The sequence below is a fragment of the Pantherophis guttatus genome, chromosome 1, assembly GCF_059756535.1.
Source record: "Pantherophis guttatus breed Tessera chromosome 1, ASM5975653v1, whole genome shotgun sequence".
NCBI classification, from domain to species: Eukaryota; Metazoa; Chordata; class Lepidosauria; order Squamata; family Colubridae; genus Pantherophis; species Pantherophis guttatus.
Genome location: NC_142063.1, coordinates 80,799,263 through 80,813,544, shown reverse-complemented (window position 1 = coordinate 80,813,544; position 14,282 = coordinate 80,799,263). Strand labels below are relative to the sequence as shown.

At 38.3% G+C, this 14,282-nt stretch overlaps 1 protein-coding gene across 3 annotated transcripts in view; it reads right to left on the bottom strand.

Annotated features, from left to right (window-relative positions):
* The window catches only part of LRRC4C (leucine rich repeat containing 4C), a 795,171-nt gene extending 782,795 nt beyond the window's left edge, over nucleotides 1–12,376 (bottom strand). For 2 of the 3 annotated variants that reach the window (XM_060687597.2, XM_034417401.3), the window contains exon 1: nucleotides 11,536–12,376. The gene's annotated coding sequence lies outside the window, so the exon portion shown is untranslated. The remainder of the gene's footprint in view (nucleotides 1–11,535) is intronic. The other variant, XM_034417393.3, reaches the window with a different exon arrangement.
* Nucleotides 12,377–14,282: the final 1,906 nt, after the last annotated feature.

Sequence of the window (14,282 nt, the reverse complement as noted above, 5' to 3'; positions counted from 1 at the left end):
TTCTTGAGTCAGATTGATCGGTCCAGTTTCAATGAATTCTTTTTGCAAATCATTCAACTTCAATGGTCCATTCATTTCTGAATGACTTCAGAAGTACCCATGCAGTGATCTTGACAGTTTTCCAGCTTTTAGAAAGCTTCTAGCAGTTTGCCATCTTGGTTACTTCTTCAGATATACAAACATTATAGTTTTTCTCAATAATTTTATTTTGTTTAGGCTAGCAATACCACCCCGATTAGAAACCTGCAAGGTATATCATGTTAACAAGAGTACATAGTCCAGATCATAGGAAATAATTATTCTGCATTACTCTGCAAGACACAGCTTTCAACACTATGTCCATTCATGTGCACCACAATTTAAAAAGGACAATAGCAAATTGGGGCAGGATCAGATAAGAGGTATAATGAGAATGAAGTTAATTCTTTTGAGAAATGGGTATATATAAGAAACCAAATCCTGTAATGAATCAACATGTATAAGAATCAGGGTATGTTTAGTCTAAAGAAAAGAGGCTGGGGAGAAATATGATAGCATTCTTCATAACTAAAGTTTTCACATATAGAAAGAGGTGTAAATCAGTGGTGAAATCTGAACCGGTTTGCTACCGGTTTGCTGACCATGCATGCTCACTGTGCACCAAGCGTGCACTGTGTGCACGCATACACAGTGTGCAACAAATGCATGCTGTGTGTGCACGCATGCACGGTACATGCCAAACACATGCTGCATGTGTACACATGTGCAGTACACACCAAAAGGAGGCTTGGGAAGGTAAGTAGAACAGCGAGGGGGGATCAGCTGTGCCACGCAATTTAGATTCACTAGAAAACAGGATTTCCTGCTTTAAATTGCGTGGTACAGCTGATCGTTGGAAATACCAGTTCGGAGGAACCAGTAGCTTTTTTTTTTTTTTCTATCGGTTTACCCAAACCGGTACAAACCAGTAGCATTTCACCACTGCCTGAAAGAGTAGAATCAAACCAGTATTAAAACTACAAGGATATAGATTCAGACTAGATCTCAGGAAAGAACTCATAATTGTATAAGCTGTCACTCATGGATCATTCCACATGAAGGGGCTACTTCTCCTTCCTTGGAAGTCTTCAGAGGCTAGTTGGTTAATGGTTTCTGCAAAGGATTTAGCAAAGGATTGGACTAGACCAGGGGTGGGTTCTAATTTTTTTTTACTACTGGTTCTGTGGGCGTGGCTTATTTTGTGGGTGTGGCTTGGAGGTCATGTGACTAGGTGGGCGTGGCTAGCTGGTCAGAGTCATTTCTGGAAGGTCCTCGCACTTATGACCAGTCCTCGCACTTAAGACCTGATTCATTTGTTTGCTTTTAACACTGATCAGCTGTAGGACGGCCCTTTAAAGCCCTGCAGCAAGAGTTTAAACAGTTTTTTTCCCTCTAGTCATCAGCTGGGACTCAGGAGGCAGCAACAGATTGGGAGTGGGACCAAATAAAAGGTAAGAATAACATGGGGGGTAGGGGGGTGGGAGGGCGGGGGAGGAGAACCGGTTCGGTGACATCATATTGTCACCGCTACCGGCTCGGCCGAACCGGACCGAACTGGGAGGAACCCACCACTGGACTAGACGACTGCTAAAATGGCCTCTTACTTTATGATTCTATGCATCAACTTTTCTCACTGTGAAATGCTTATTCTAGACGTGCCTTTTACTGGTAAAGTACTGTAAAATAGAATATTATCAAAGCATTTCAGAATCATATTTAAACTGTGCAGGAATTTGCCCACCCCTTATTACCATAAAGATTCTAACTTCTTAATTTATTCCAATGTTCTAGTCTCATGTCTCTCTTAGAATAAAAAAGTCATATGATCCTTATGATCTAGATTTCAACACACTTCAGAAACAGACATACAGGTTATTAAGAGTAAAATTCCATGGAACTTAAAAGGATTTTCTTGTCAATCCTTATGTAAATAGAAACTTCCATGACAGTTTTAACTGACTGGTGAATATTTTACTTCTTAGAAATGAATAAACAATTTATAGTAAATTCTTAAATGGTGAAGAAACTACTGCTTGAACTTTTTTTCAATGCATACCAATTTTATAATGCCAGTGTTTTTCTAGTTTATAGAACCTATCTTTATATATAAAAACATGAATCAGTGTGTGAGACTCAATGGGTTGCAAATAAAGATTTACACAAGACAAGTGAATTTCCAAAGAAAGTATCTGTTCAATGTGGAATTTAATTTGGCAGAATACAGAAGATTTAACCTTGGTCTAAAGCTTAATGCTGCAACATATGAAGACAACATAAATTCAAGAGTCCTCTTGTGGGCACAAGATCTCAAACCTCATTTGCCCTGTTACTCAGTTCTACAGACAACAGCATTATATATATTTTTTTAAAAATAGCATGTGTATGTGGGAATATATATGGCCACATTCTTGCTTATGTAGGGCTTCTTAGAAGTTAAGCATCTGCAGCCATAATTGTTTAGCTGCTATTTATCCTTGCCTGCAGCTACATCTAGCTAAACAACCCTCCACAAAAGACTGACTGATTGGGAGGCATATTTTGGACAGTAATATTGAAAGCAAACAAACACAAGACATCAGCTATAAATCACGCAGATGAAACCAGAGTTATCGACACGGAACCAGATTTCTTGCAAGTGGCAAAGTATTAGTATAATTAGAGGTTAAACTATTGGACCAACATTAGGGAGACCCAGGCTCATATCTGCCCCCACCTACAGACACTTACTGAATGATTTGGGCCAGTAATTTTCTCAGCTCATCTTACTTGACACAGTTCTTCTTGTAGGAAAAGTCAGATGGAGGGTGGGGGGAGGGAGTATTATGTTGGTCATCTTGGGAACCTGAATGAAAAATGGTAGAGAAAACTAATGGATAAGTAATTGAAATTGTCCTAGCATCTTCTTACATTCTGACTGCTGAATATTGTTAGTTTTTTTAAAAAAAACCTAGCAAGATGGGAATGAGATACAGTATGTTATCCATTTTTTTCTCAGTTTGAACAACTTTTTCAGAAAAGATAGTTAAGAAGTAATTGCAGCTTTTTTTCTTTTAGGTAGCTTTCTGCAACAACTGGATTTGGTTTGCCAAAAATGCATTGGCACAGACTCAAACAGCTCCCCTTCTCTGTATAGTGCTTGGATTCAACAATAACCATAGGGGCAATTATCAGGTGAATAAAACAAAATTGGCATCCATGGTATAGGGCTTGAGGGAAGCTCCTGCTTTCCATAGCATCTGCCTAGCCAATTTGATTCTGCTGGATTGGTGCATTCCAGGTACCAATTGATTAAACAGTGCCATCTATCAGGATTCTAGAAGTGGGCCTTCTCTGTAGCAGTGCCTGCTCTCTAGAATGAGGTTCTCCCAAGATCCATATGAACCTCATTGTGCTGTTCAAAAAAGCTGTGAAAATCTTATGCAGATCTTTGGCAAGGGACAGTAACACCCCTTGCTTCATTATCTTTGCCTTGTATGTTTTATTTATTTTATTGCAATTTCTTCGTCTCTGTTGTGTTGTTGTGAGCCATGCAAAATAATTGAGAGTAGGGTGATATACATGTTTAATATATTATGGTTCATTGCACAGTCAGCCTGATGTTCTGACTTGATCTGGCATTTTTATCCACCTATTGAGTCCTTCCCAAGGATCTGGAATAGACAGTTGTTTGATGGTATTAAAGATATTGTTACAGGGTGTAAGCTTTTGCAATTAACTGATTGTCAATGCCAATCATATTCAAGTGGTGTTCCAGTTGTTTTGAAATCACACCCAAGGCATTTATTAATATTAGTACTACCTTTGCTTTCTTTTGCCACAATCATTCTAGTTCTCTTTGCAAGGTCTTTGTATTTTGTTATCATTATTATTTTATTTGCGCTTATTAAATCACTTACAGAACATTCTTCAATCTCTGTGATAGTCTCACTTTTTTTCTAATATTTCCCCACTGACCCACTCTGCAGTCCAAATAGAATTGCCATAGAATCAAAAAAGAATAAGCTTAAATTTGGCCTGCATCCAGCCAACCTAGAACTTCACATTCTGTTTCCCCCCCCCCCCCCGCTTTCTCCTGAGTACTTGTGCTCATATATTTATTTCCAACCTTTTAATGTTATTACTTAGTTCCTCAATAAATATCTCAGACATTCTTGAGGATGGCACTAATGTTTCTCCTTGTTCTCTGCAGTGTTATATGAGGTGAAGACTTTCTTTTGGGGGGAATGTCTGTCCAGTTACTTTCTCTTAAATATATACTACAATGAATACTATCCATTAATAGTATGTAAAAGCCAGCCTACAACAGATTCAGAGGTCCATGCAAGTTCCAAGTACTCTGCACACCATTATCTATAATTAATTAAAACAAAATGAATTTTATTTGCTCAATGTAATTCTACTTAAACAGGAAAGACTTGAAACCTCCTATTACAGCCAGTAAATGTACTGAAAGGAAATAAACCTTGAACCAAAGGAAAGCAATTGTAAAAGTCTGTATTGATCAGAAAGACGTTTGCATTTAGTTTACAATAAATACCGAGCAGTAGAAAGCATAGGTCTTCTGCATTTTAATTAAATCCACTAAAGACACATTTCAGCACAGGTAATCTGTTTAATATATCCCAAGTCTGCTGCGTAAGAGATGTTGGTTTCACTACCAACTGGAGAATCACTGCAATATGCAACATCAGTCAATGAGCATAAAACCTTGTTCCACCACAGTCACTCCAAAAAATAAAGAGATTTGCTCCTAAGAATGAGGTTAGCTGATCCAGGACTTCCACTGTTTATTTGGAAGAAAAATGCTCTCCACAGCACAATGTCCAAGTCAAGTTTTCATGAGCTGAATATTAATAGGCTGCTGAAATTTGCCAGATTGTTTTCAGTCTATGTGATGCACAGAAATGTATAAAATTTCCTGCCATTTTGAGGCATAAAATATACAAAGATAAATGTATAAATCTAAACATTTTCTTAGCACATTTCCCTTCTTTCCCCTACCCCCCAAAAAAATACACCAGGGAGAAAATCAGAAATTCTCCCTCCCTTATCTGTGACATAATGACATATACTTTAAATCAATGTTTCTCAAACTCAATAACTTTAAGATGTGTGGACTTCAACTTAAAGTTCCTGAGGTGGAAAAACACTAGGCTAGTGAGCACATCTAGAAAAGGAGAGTTCCGAGCTTACCTTCAGTAATTTAATTCCTTTGTTGAACTGTTCTTACCTTTGGGATTTCTTCCCTAATGTTTCACTGGAAATCTTTCTTGAAATTTAAAATTAGGAATATACAAACTTGAACAATTCAGGAAATCAAGAGTTTTCCAGAATGTAGTGTCCCTCCTTCTCCACCAATTCCCAGACCATGGCAAATTATAGATTACATTATTCAGGTGTCACATTGGCAATTTCCCACATGAAGATCAAACTAGAAGTAACTCAAGATGCCCTGGATGTGGCCCAATCCAAACACATACCTAGTTTGGCTGGAGCATCATGTCTTGTGACACCCTGAATTTCTTCCAGCTCCATGGATTTACTTCCAGAAACTATCAAACTGTTCACAGAACAGCATAGTCTCCCATTCCCTCAATAATTTCCTTTCCAAATGTCTTCCCACTGACTCTCAATGGAGGATTGCTAAATCAGGTGGAATATTTAATGAGATGGGAAAAGACTCACAACTGCATTGGATTGATTGAGAAATTTTCAGCTGCAATCCTACATAATAGCCAACTCAAGGATTTCAAAAAATTATATTCTTCCATAAAATCATATAGGATAAGGAGAAACTTTGAAGGTGGCATGGCAGGTTGGCCTCTATTGTTAAGGTTTGGATTTCCTGTTGTACATATGCTGTGCATTTGTTTTTATACTTCTTATTACCAAACCAAAAATGCAGGTATCTCTTGTATAAACTTAGCAGAAAAGCAAGATAAACAATCAGTACCAGTTTTTAAAGTTCTATTGTCCCTGACTCATCCAGAGACATCTAATCATTCTTTCTAAATGTTTGATGTTTATGAATATTCTAGTGTGTTTTCTCTTCTATTCCTATTCAGCAGGTCTATGCAAAACTTGTAATAATAACCCAATCATGATTGCAGATTTTCTGTATATAGCCAGGGGACCCAATCTTACTGGAATCCTTGATACATGGATCCCGCCTGAATATGTACAATTGGTTTGAGTTGATCCCCGTTTTCATTCAATAAACAGAAGTCCTTCTATTTGTGGAATCTATGTGAACCAGGGGTGAAATCCAGCAGGTTCTAACAGGTTCTGGAGAACCGGTAGCGGAAATTTTGAGTAGTTCAGAGAACTGGCAAATACCACCTCTGGCTGGCCCCAGAGTGGGATGGGAATGGAGATTCTGCAATATCCTTCCCTCGGGAGTGGGGATTTTGCAGTATCCTTCCCCTGCCATGCCCACCAAGCCACGCCCATAGAAACGGTAGTAAAAAAAAAATTGATTTCACCACTGGAATGAACTGAATAAAATCTTGGTGTCACTCTCCCAATTCCAAACCATCAGCTATTTATTAACTATTACACTATAGCAAATTCAGAAGAAAGAGTCAAAACTAAACAGCAATGCTTAAAAACTAGAAATATATATATACATTTAAAAATCATTTCTCTCTATATATATTCTTCCAAGAACCCTTGAAACTCAAGCAGCACCAAAATTGGCTTATTCTAAAACAAGCACATGGGGCAAGGAACACACAGTATTCACCATCTGGCTAACAAAGCCTGTATTTAATACTTGATATTGAGCTGCTTCTAGCATACTGTGATAATACAGAAAACTTTTGTGGAGCAGTTTCCATGTCTAACCTAATACTGCAGGCTTCTACTGACATGGGAAACCTCCAGCATTTACATCCTTATACAATATTGCCATTGGCTCAACTTTTAAGATGTTAAAAATGCTACTTCTTTTATTCTCCTTCTCTCTTTTCATCACTAGATGAATGTATGCATAAATAAAAGGTACAGTACGTGCATATGTATACATATACAACAGTGGTGGGTTTCAACATTTTTTACTACCAGTTCTGTGGGTGGCATGGCTTGGTGGGCGTGGTTTGGTGGGTATGGCAGGTAAAATCTCCATTCCCACCCTACTCTGGGGGAAGAATATTGCAAAATCCCCATTTCCTCCTGATCAGCTGGGACTTGGGAGGCAGAGAATAGATGGGGGCGGGGCCAGACAGAATGTTTACTACTGGTTCTTCGAACTATTCAAAATTTCCGCTATAGGTTCTCCAGAACTGGTCAGAACCTGCTGAAACCCACCTCTGATATACATCTAATTCTAACCACAGGTAAAATGCTCTTTTAATACAAAGCTTGTACCAAATTAATCGTATATTTTTCAAGAAATGGACAAAATGATAGTATGTAGATTAGTACATTTCTTAACATGAAATTTTGCAAAGAAAATAATAATTCATTTTCTTAGCATAGCCACTGTTTGAATGCATTATTCAAACACAGGGCATGCCATATCTAGCTTCCTTGCCCTCATTCATTAGTTTTGTGAAATAGTCATTATGAAAAGTTTAGCACTCTATTCATTTTGAGGTCATAGAGTTTCAAAGCATGAAGACATAAAATCTGAATAGAAATGAAAATGAAGGAGCTTGTGTTAAAATGGTGATGACCTAATTTTATTCAAGCTCTCATGACCTATGATTTTGTCTATATATCTAGACTCTTTTAATATTGAAGCCATACAAAAATATTTATGGTTAGTTGATTAGTATATTGTTTGAAATATCTGATTAAGCAAATATCTTCTGGGTGCAGTATTCTTTGCCAAAATTCCAGTAAATAAGAATTTTGATACCACTGAGAAGACATATATTTCATCAGAGGTCTATTTTTGGTCCTCCTAACATACTAGAGTCACATATTAATCACTGTACAACTCATTAGCACTGTACTTTGCACAGTGATTTAGATTACAATCTGAGGCACACTAGAGCATAGGTTTTCTGCCACTGACATAAAAAGTTTCAGGTTGCACATCCACAGTCTTAAGACAGTGATAGCAGGAAAACTGTGCCTTTGTTAACAGTCTAATGCCTGGAACAATTTCTTCATGATAAAGCAAGAGGCAAGGGAACAAAGGGGTGGGAAATGCATAGAAATATTAATTTCAGGAGACAGGAAGACTATGTATAATCTGTTTCTTGATTATTCTAGCTGTATAACAAGTTATTTTCCTCATGCATGAAGGGCAAAATTCAGAGAGGTCAAAATTAATTTTAGTAACCCAAGTATATTTTCCTGGTAAGTTTAGAAAACTGACATTTTCTGGAACTAGAAAGTTATATAAGGATTTCCACTGCTAAACTTCATTCTGCTGTAGAAAAGAAATATGGATAAATTAGCATCTGTCTGGCAGCAGAATACAGGAAGAATGTCCATGTCTATTACAAATTATTCTGTGTTAAATATAAGCAAGCAACAGGTATAAGATTATCATTTAAAGATACCAATGTTAACTCTTTCCTATGGACAATCATAAATTTACACAATCTGTTTTGGCACCAAAGAGTTGAACTGTCCAAAATGTATGGGTGCAATTATTTTGCCTGAGAACTGCTTGCAGTTTAAAGAAGTCATTTTTAAAACCCAAAAAACAATGGTTTTGGCTCATCACAACTATTGCGTTCATGACTGATTTTAATGCCAGTTCTTGAAAACATGATAATATTCCATGTTAACAAGATGACTCAGCAAGCTGAAGGTATGCATTGCATCAGGCCACAATATTTGCATTTTTGTAAACAATCTTTTATCCCTCCCCCCTTCCTTAGCTTTCCAATACAGCCTTGCTAGTTGTCATCCCAATGAGTTCAAGAGAAATGGCAGGATTCATGTATAAAGGCCCTCTGAAGCAAAAGTCATTGGGTCTTGGACAAAAAACCCAACTGACGGATCAACCCTGAATGTACTTGTAATTGCTGTTCTTTAAGTCAGATTTAGAGTATTCATTTTGGGATCTTCATTTTGCATACATTGTTGCTGAGAAATGTTCACTGCTGCATCATATTACTTTGGTTTATATCATTGAGTAGACTTTCCATAGCAACACATTTACAAGTACAGGATTATGAAAAGGTGAACTTTTATATAATTCTTTAAGCAATCCGTTTACCGCAGAATGAATTATAGCAGCTTTGGTGTTGCTATAATAGGAAAAACATACCCATATATATATTGTGAATATATATGTATTCATAGATAACAATGAGCTATAGTTTGTTTTCAGTTATTTATTGCAATAATGCTGCAGCAAATGTTCATGATTTAGCTAGTGTACTCTACAAGTTGAGATAAAAGTGCCTGATTGTCAATACTATCAAGCTCGGTTTGGTGGATAATAAATTGGTAGAATAAATGTCATCAATATTCCAAGTTGGCTTGGGTTTTCAAAGATTTTCTGCTTATGACTTTAGAGCAAGTTTCAGAGAACTAAGTGAGACAGTAATACACACAATTATTCGGTAAATTAAAGCTATACAGATTTTAAAAATATATCTAGTATTTTTATCTATAAAATATGTATCAATTACTAATAACCAGATGAGATCACTGGATAGGAAATATCTCCCATCATATATTTTCATAATATATTTGGGAATTACATAAGAAGTACAGATAACTATTTATGACAGGACAATCATTATTTTCTTTTCATACAACATAAAAGCTCTTCTGAAACAAATATGAGACAACTCAGCCTCAATAGATGGAAGCAAAAATAACCAAATTTGATGGCTTACTTTCTGACCATTAATATTCTAAATGAGATGTTTGGTATCAACCAATCTTTAATTTACTATAGATCTACAAAAGCATTTAAATATTCATGATAAAATGTTTTAAATCTTTTCTTCAACCTCTTTAAAATGTACAATATACCCCCCCCCCACAAAAAAAAAGATGATCGGGAAATAAATCTAAACCCCAAACTATCATATTGCAATGCAGCAATGAGAACTGCAGGCTGGCAAGTCACACTGGGAGGATGAGAAGAAAAGGCATTTCTGTTTACAGGGTTTCTTTCTTTCTTTTCCTTTCCCTCTTGATCCTGTTCTGCAAAGACTGTGTCAACCTTCACAATAGAAATGATAGCTAGGCCGATCAAAGCATCATAAAATTTAATTTATCTTCGAATAGAGTCTCTTATTAACTTTTTATTGTGCCTGAGTCTTTAAATAAACCTTGCCACTGAATAGATTAGATTTACTAAATTGGCTATCAAGTAGTTTTCCCTTGATTGACAGATTGATATCCAACTTCATGATTGTATGGATAGATGTGCATTTGTTTGTTGCCCGGAATAATCATTCCAGATTGATATACTTGCATGTGTGCACGCATGTGTGGACATTCTGCATGTTCATATATTTCATCTCACATCCAGTAGTCAGTTGTCTCACATGGCGTACAACCAACCAAATCTATGCACAAGGGGAAAAAAACCCCAAGAAATTCCCACAATTCTACTTAAAGAAAGCGTGTTCCTGAATTAATAGAATGCTTCTCACTTCTTTGGAAAACTAATGTCATATTTTGTGCTAAACAAAATGCTCAAATGAAGTAACCTTTGATGGCACCTCACTTACAATCCACATTCACCTCCAAAAAGAATAATTGCAAGGTAGGGAGACTAAGTTTCAGATTCCTCAGAGACAACACCTGTAAGTGAAGCAAGCACCAGAACTTGTTGAAAATTTAATATAAATCATCAGATCTATCACAGAAAACAATCCCATTTGGCATGTGGTATAAGGTGCATATACCCATACATCTCACTTTTCAACCACAGAGAGGGATGGAGAAAGAGAATGCTATGAAAATTTAAGTAAGATTAGTTCCTTTCTCTGCAAAGGACACTACCAATTTTTTTTTTAAAAAAAGGAATCAAAAATAAATCTGAAACTGTACAAGAAAGGTCCACTAACAACCAACGCATCTTTGAGAAAATTTGTATGATAAGCAGCAGTTTAGAAACCCTGACTAATTTCCATTTTGCTATCAATCTGCATTAGTGGAATGTATTTGGAGCTGCTTTCTGAACCCACATATTCATTTTAGCTGAGCCTGCTGAAATGCACAAAGGGGGGGGGGGAGTGAATACAAGGACTCCAATCAAAGTTATTGCTAGGTAAGAAGGGGTTATGGGGAGAGATACAGATTATATTCTATTTGCCTAGAAAAAGAGGCCACAAAACGCCTTCACATCAAACCTCCAAGATACTGCTTTAATCCACCACATATCAGCAGCTTGCACAATTATTTTGAGACAGATGATGTTAGATAGATAAATAGATTGATTGATTTCCCAGACACTTTACAATGCAAACGCTTAACCCGACTGATAACTTTAGCGAGCGATCAAGTACTATCCATTCAACATGGGGGGGGGGAGTACAAAAAATAAAGAGCATTATATATATATATATAAAAAGGTAGTGAAGATCTTAGACTTACCTGTCCAAAAGTCGCCCCTGAAAACTTCTCCAATGAAAACGAAAATCCCTCTAGTTCCCCCGAGGATCTTTTAAGTTGACTCGGAGCACAATAATCAGCGAGTTTTTCAGATGGTCCATTTACTAATCATCCAGCTCAAGGAAGCGGGAGGAAGAAAAAAAAAAAAAACAACCGGAAAGGTGTCCAAGAGACTTTGCAAAAAGTATGTCCAGGTTTCCAAAGCAATCGGAAAAAGAAGGAAGGTTGAAGGGGCACAGAAACCAGTGGCCCGAGAAAAGAAATTCTCCCCGTCTGCACGGTATAACCTAGCTTCTCGCTCTCCAGAGCGGGAGAGCAAAGCTGTCAGTGGTAGCTTCCAGTCTCTGCCGTCTTATGCTGCAGATGGTACATCTCGCTCCTACCTTCCCAATTGGGCAAACGATTCAAAGAACAGGAAAGGCAGCCGTCTCTCCCCCCCACTCCCACCCTCCCCGGGGGAGGAAAAAAAAACAGGTGGACTGTCAACCACTGACTCACAGAACCTGATCAATCAAGAGAGGGCCGGGGTGGTCACCAGAGACAGCTCTTTGCAGGATGCCCGAGATTATGGCAAGGTTATTAATCTTGCTTTGCTGCATCTCCCTCCCACCTCTTGCATTCAGCCGCCTGCATTGAAATGATTGCCAGCTCTGTCTCTGTCCCTCTTCCACTGCATTTTGCTCAGCCCTCCCTTTGCTGCAAGTAAAACACAGAGGAGGGAGGAATACTAATAAGGTGGTTAGCTACAGTTTTCTCCGAGGCATTCTACATACGCTGTGTATGTCTGTTAGTTCTGTGTCCAACTGGGCATGAGATCAAGAGCAGGTCCAGTGTCGTCTCTGGGTTGCTGCCTTGTGCATGGATGGAAAGTGGATGCAGCAGCTTCGTTTGCACTGGCTTCAGCAAAGCAGTTTCCCCATTTGCCAGATGCAGAATTTATTTGGGATTAGTTCTTTTCGAGAGGATCTTACTTCACTGAAGATGTACAGGAGATGGAGCATTCAGTTCTCCTCCACCTCACACACACACACACACACACACACACATACACACACATATACACGGATACAAAAAGCCCAAGGCCCTGGACTGGCAGTTAAAAGCAAAAGACATCTTCCAAAAGAAAATGAGATGAAGTTATTAAACATGGCTTTGAAAAGTGCAGGTCAGTGTATGCTCTACAGTGTCCTCTTGCAGACCTAGAAATTAGAGTTAAAGGCAGTTCCTGAAACCAGCAAGAACATATAAAGATAACAGACTCCTTCGTTGGGGAAATAACATTGGAAATCACCTGAGTGAAGGAAGGGATTTTTAGGATTGGTCAGCCCCCTTCTCTTTCATTCTTGACTGGTTCTCCTGGGTGTCAGTGAGGCATTTTCTTCTTCTCTTTCTTGCCCCAGCATCACAAAAGAAAATAAAACCAGGGATGTGCATTTAGCTTGGCATTCTAAGTATACTGCATTGCTTTTAATGACAGGCCTTGCAGCAAAGAAAAGAGGAGTCTAAAAGGTTGGCTAAGCAATGGCTCTCCCTGAGACTCTATTCATCTGTGATCATCCATGTACAAATTCAGCACTCAGTAGAATTTGCTCTCTTAGACTACAAAAACAGCTGCCATTTGTGCCAATGTTCAAGCAGGTAAATTCCTTTTGGCTGTAGTCCCAGATACATCCAGCAGATGCTGCTAGTTATACCTCAGTCAGGAAGCAAAGGAAGAATTACTTGTGCTACAAGTAAGAATGGACAGTATTCCATCAAATTTACCAGATACACACTGATTTACAGTAATTTCTATGGTGGGAAAAATTGGTTTAAAACATATATATTATTAGATTAGAAAAACTAGCGACTTCCAAATATTCTGGACTTCAGTTCCTATCAATTTCAGTAAATTTGGCTAGTGGCAAAGTGAATAGAAGAGAAGAGAAGAGAGGAGAGGAGAGGAGAGGAGAGGAGAGGAGAGGAGAGGAGAGGAGAGGAGAAGAGAAGAGAAGAGAAGAGAAGAGAAGAGAAGAGAAGAGAAGAGAAGAGAAGAGAAGAGAAGAGAAGAGAAGAGAAGAGAGGAGAAGAGGAACCTATGCCATTTCAGACAAGTGACTATCTAGTCTCTAATCCAAGTTGCAATCCTAAACATCTGGCTGAAAAGCAAGATGCCTGTTCCTGTATTATTTTATCCTCCAAACCAATATCTGGATCATGAATCTAATTTTTTTTTCTAATAAAACATAATATCATGAATTGAACTGAGATAACAGCTAAATAAAGGTGGATTATGCAATACATTGTTGGAAGACATTTGTGTGTTATTTAATTTTATATGTCAATAACTTTCTTCTCCTATAAGGAGTTTAACAGAATAACAGAGTTGGAAGGGATTTTGTAGGTCATCTAGTCCAACCCACTGCTGAAGCAGGAGACACTACACCATTTCTGACAGATGGTGTTGTGGCCCCGCCCTCTGAGCCTATCTCATCGGAGTAAGAAGGCTCCGAACATGAGGGAGAGGAGTCAGCCAGGCCTCCCTCTCTAGGCCCCTCCCCTCTGGCACTGCCTCAGGTGCCGGCCGAGGAAGAGGAGATTAGCCAGGAGCCAGGTGTCTCTGATGAGAGCGAGGAAGGAGAGCCATCGTTCCTGGATGCATGCCAACGAAGGCGTGATAAACGGTTGCAGCAGTTAAGGAGGCGTGCTAGGGATTAGAACTGAGTCACTGGACCACACCCCAGAGACTA